The sequence below is a fragment of the Lontra canadensis genome, unplaced genomic scaffold (genome assembly GCF_010015895.1).
Source record: "Lontra canadensis isolate GAN:19392208 unplaced genomic scaffold, GSC_riverotter_1.0 scaffold14, whole genome shotgun sequence".
NCBI lineage: Eukaryota > Metazoa > Chordata > Mammalia > Carnivora > Mustelidae > Lontra > Lontra canadensis.
Genome location: NW_022631008.1, coordinates 4696801 through 4702338, shown reverse-complemented (window position 1 = coordinate 4702338; position 5538 = coordinate 4696801). Strand labels below are relative to the sequence as shown.

General features: G+C 37.6%; 1 pseudogene; it reads right to left on the bottom strand.

The window, feature by feature from the left end:
* Nucleotides 1-2175: 2175 nt before the first annotated feature.
* Nucleotides 2176-2917, bottom strand: LOC116868201 (annotated as a pseudogene).
* Nucleotides 2918-5538: the final 2621 nt, after the last annotated feature.

Below are 5538 nucleotides of genomic sequence, written 5' to 3'. Positions count from 1 at the left end.
CAGTGACACTCAATATTTTTATTCCAGGAAATTCCTGCCTATAGAAAGGTTCTGCTGTTATGTCCAGCTGTTATTGAAGAGCATTGCTAGGTGGCATCCCAGGGTTAAAAGCAGCTGGAGCAAAATGAAAACATGGCATTCTGCTACAAACCAATATCAAATTATATATATTTCCCAGCAGCATAAAACCTAAAGGAATTATGAGCCACAAATATTGATTTCTTTTTATTTGCTAAAAAAAAAGTCAAATTTAATGAGATAAAAAGCTTCACAAATGTCTTTCTTTGTATCTTTTCTGTTTTTAATAATGTAAGAAATTAAAGATTTTCTTAAGTGTAAAGACAGTCAACAATCCTTGAGACAAATTATTTTCCTCTTCTCTTAAGATTTTATTTATTTATTTGTGAGAGAGCGAGAGAAAGAGAGAGAGAGCACACAAGCAGGGAAGCAGAGGGCCGAAGGAGAAGCAGGCTCCCTGCTGAGCAAGGAGACCGATGCAGGACTCAATCCCAGGACTCTGGAATCAGGACCTGAGCTGAAGGTATACGCTTAACTGATTGAGCCACTCAGGTGTCCCAGACACAAACTATTTTCTAAACAATCCATCTTGGAAAACATGTTGCTCCTATACAATTTAAATACAGGCTTAGGACAACCCCACGAAAGAAGCTGAAGATTTTTTTTATTTTTATTTTTATTATGTTCAGTTAGCCACTATATAGTACACCACATTTTATCTTTAAATGTAAAGTGATTCAATATCCTGCTTTATCTTCGAACTTGAAGATAAAAAAATAATTGGGGCGCCTGGGTGGCTCGGTTAAGCCTCTGCCTTGGGCTCAGGTCATGATCTCAGAGTCCTGGGATCAAGTCCCACATCAGGCTCTCTGCTCAGCGGGGAGCCTGCTTCCCCCCACCCCCCACCCCCGCCTGCCTCTCTGCCTACTTGTGATCTCTGTCAAATAAATAAATAAAATCTTTAAAAAAATAATTAAACTGCCAGTGCACAGAGTCACTCCAAAGGTAATTTTCTATTTTCTTTTTGATCCACGATCATTGATTACATACTATCTTGTATTGCTTTGTATTTTTTTTCTCTCCAACAGTGTTTTGAACTCTTTACGCTCAAGGACTATGTTTCCTTTCTTTATTCCCTATGGCACACATAATGTAGAGTTCTAGACATACACGATAATCAATTTATTTCTTTTCATCTGAAAGTCACACAAAAGAACATATTCTATGATTCAGTGTATTTTTCTTCAAGCATTATGTAAGATTTTTAGAAAGTTAATGAATTATTTTTACAACTATTTGCAAATTTAAACCTTGTTCAAAGATAAGAAATTTATAAAATCATGATTAATATTTTTATCCTAAGAAACAAAAGTTCCATAAAGATCAGTGAGTGTTCCTAATTCTCAGAACAGAGGTCAAAAAACTGTTTAAAACTTTATAAATAAAAATACTTTTTATATTTATAAATAAAAATACATTGCTAATGGTGGCTCACTCAGTTCAGCATCTACCTTTGGCTCAGGTCATGATCTTAGGGTCCTGGGATTGGGACCTGCATCACCTTGATCAGTGGAAGTCTGCTTCTCCCTCTGCCTCGGCCCCTCCCATGGCTCACTCTCCCTGTCTCACAAATAAGATCTTTTAAGAAAATACATTGCAGAGAGGAGAACTGAGTTGGGGGAAATCGGAGGGGGAGACAAACCATGAGGGACTGTGGACTCTAAGAAACAAACTGAGGGTTTGGGAGGGGAGGGGGCTGGGGGGTTGGGTATTATGGAGGGCATATATTGCATGGAGCACTGAATTTTGGAACACTGAAAAGAAAAGACAATGAAGAAAAAAAGAAAACACATTCATTGCTAACAAAATCAATGGTGGAAATGTGGAAGGTGAGATATTTATACCCTAACCACGAATTAAAGTATGAGAAATAAATGTCCAAAGAGATGTTTGAAAAAGTGTGACCTAGATATCTTTTTGATGTTTATAAGTACTTTAAATTACTGAATTTGGACTTGCAAGTTAACATGGTGAGGAATTCTACACAGTGTAGGAGCCTGGAAAAAAAAAAAAAAAAAAAAGGCTGCTGCTTCTTTTTTTTTTTTTTTTTTTGATATTTTATCAAAAGACATTTTTATTTGTCACTCTTAGGAAACCTCATTTTTGACTGGACTCAGATTCAAGGTAGAAACTGTCAGAGAGGACAGACTCCGTCTCATGGCAATCTGTTCCTGGTGTTTTTCTCTGGCCTCCTTCATTCTCTTGGCCAAAAGTTTAGCACATTCTGCAGCCTCTTCCTTATCTTTCTGAGTGCACTGTTTCTTCAAAGCAATATCCCAGTGTTTGTGTTGAAGGACACATGGAGTAACAAGAGGCTGAATCTTGGGCCCTTTGATTCTAGGTTTCTTACCTTCTTTGTTTAGGAGCTTTCTCACAACATACTGGTGGACATCATCTTTAGAAAGACTGAAAAGTTTGTGGATTCTTCTAACTCCTTGGGGCCCCAGGTGACAAGGCACAGTAGTATCAGTCCAGAAATATCCTTCTCCCCTTTTTTTAGAATGACCGAGTTGAGAACACTGAGGTTAGCATCTATAAGGCAACCCCGAACAGATTTGTACTTTCTCTCTCCCGTCCTCCTTGGTCTATATCAGGAATGCCCCTTACTCAGCAGCAGACAGACACAGCCCTGGGTCAAGACGCCCTGCTTCATGGGGAAACCTTTTTTGTCATTGCCACCACTGATATGGACCACGTAACCCTTCCATTCTTTCCCCAGAACAGCAGCAGGAACTTCTGTGGTGATATTCTTCTCATAAAAGGTATGATGTTTGCATTCACAGTCTACTTCAATGAGTTTCTGGCAGCCAATAGCTGAGAAAGAGATGTTCAGTTTCATTCTGAAGCAGACTCCAAGGCACCATGAAGAAGAGCTGATATGCCTCTTCTTAATTTCCTAATAAACAACTCTTGAAGACACAAAAATGAAAAAGGTGGCTTTGAGATCAAATGGTAAGAAAAGATCTCAGAAAATCCTGGAGGAATTCTCACTAAATGCATCATCAGTCAAGATGAATTGAGAAATACATTTTGAACCACATATCACCTAATCTACCCTCTGAAAAAGAAGAAAAGTCCACCCTACCCCCATCAAATCAGTACTAAAGACAAAAATGAGAAGCCTGGAAGGAAGACAAAAAGAATAAAATAATTAGAGAAGACAATACATGTGGAGGGTAGAGGACAAAGAGCCAACTAAGAATTATAAGTGTTCCCAAAAAAGAAAAAAATAATAATGTAAGTGTTCAAGAGAACAGTAGAACAATCAAAGTCTATTGAATGACTAGTGGGTCACAGGTGTGACCCCAGGAATTTTATTTCCATTCAAGTAATTGTTCATTTGTGAAAGCAACAGAAAGACTTTCTCAATTAAATAAGGACTAAGAAATATACTACTGAAGTACGCCCTTTGTTAAATAAGACAAGATTCCCAAACTTTCTACTTAAGTAAGAAATCTGTAGTTTTATTTTACCTCAAGCATGTGAAATAAGAGGGAAATAACAATAATCTCCTTCTGATTTCACAGAGATTTCCCAAGCTTTATGCCTTTTAGAAAAAAGTGACATCTGCATCAAAATTATTACCAAGGTAACACATTATCAAGTAAAACCACTAATTAAAATTACTGACCTTTCAAAAATTAAAGGTTACCATCAACAGTAGTTAGCAATAATCTCTGAATCCCAGGTATCTTATAAAAATCCTTATCTAAAATTAATATAAGAAAGAATAGTTTCTGGTTTTCTCTGCAAGTGTAGGGAAAGAAAAAACAAACATTTCCTTCTTATATTATTGCACTGTCTTCCTTTATGCATGATTAGGAAGGCCTGTTTTTCAAGACTAAATACTGGGATTCCTTTGGTTACTACTGACAGGAAAAGAAGCAGGCCTCGAGGGGGCACCTGGGTGGCTCAGTGGGTTAAGCCTCTGCCTTCGGCTCAGGTCATGGTCTCAGGGTCCTGGGATCGAGCCCCGCATCAGGCTCTCTGCTCAGTGGGGAGCCTGCTCCCCACCCCCCTGCCTCTGCCTGCCTCTGCCTACTTGTGATCTCTGTCTGTCAAATAAATAAATAAAGTCTTTAAAAAAAAAAAAAAGTTAAAAAGAAGCAGGCCTCGGAAGCTCAAAGCATATAATATGGAACAGAAAAAAAACAAAATAGTGTTATAAGCATCAGAATGTGGAGCATATGAGGCTTTGCACCTCACTTTCTCAAAAACACTAATAATTCACTCCAACTACCTGAAGAATGAATCAGTGTGGCATGGACTTCTGCATTATGATCCTGGCTTTTTAACTTACTTAATTAAGCAGGTTACTCTCTAAGATTCAATTTCCTCCTCTGTAAAACAAGGATACATAATTGAACCTACAATGCAAGATTCCAGTGAGAATCAAATAAGATAGTGCAGGTAAAATATTTGACACAATGCCTATTACACAGTAAGTGCATAATGATGAACTTTTTAATGTAACAAATTACTACCTAACAATGTATTAGTCACACAGAGAAATACACTCAAGTTAGTTACCTATTGCTTCATTACAAATTCCTCCCAGATTTTAGTGGCTGAAAACAAGAAGCATTTACTATCTCACGGGAGTTTCTAAAGGTCAGATCCAGGAACAACTTCTGCGGCTTTTCCTGGCTATGTGTCTCTGACAAAGTTGCAGTCAAAATGACGTTTGGGATGTAGACATCTGAAGGTTGACAGGACTAAAGGATCCACTTCCAAGAAGACTCACTCATATGACTGTTGGCTGGAGGCCTTGGTTCTTCATTGGCTAATGGCAGGAGGCCTCAGCTCCCCCAAATATGGGCTTCTCCTCATGACATGTCAGCTAACTTCACCCAGAGTGAGCAATTCAAGACAAAGAAGTCACGGTGCCTTTCATAATCTTGTCTCCGAAGTCCCACATCACCACTGCTGTTTTCTATTAATTAAGAAGCACATCAGTAAGTCCAGGTCACACTCAAAGGAGTGTCTACCTCTTGAAGAATACCAAATAACTTAAAAAAAAAAAGAATATCCAATAACTTGTGGAAAGATTCAAAACCACAATTTTATTTGTGTATCATATGCATATATCTATAAGAAATAGAAAGCTATAATGTAAAAATTGTTTTTATTACTAAAATGTAATTGATACATAACATTGTGTAATATTAAAGCATATTGATTGGATCTATTTATGTATTGCAATATCACTGCCACCATAGTCTCAGCTAACATCACCATCTTGTCACATAATTATCATTTCTATTTTGTGGAGAAAACATTTAAGATGTAATCTCTTAGCAACCTTGAAGTACATAATACAGTATTGGTGACTATAATCACAATGACGTGCATTAGATCTCCAGAACTTACTCATCTTCTAATTGCAAATCTGTGCCCTTTGATCATAATCCCCCCAATTTTCCCATATCCCACCCATGCACAATTACTATCTGCTCTTTT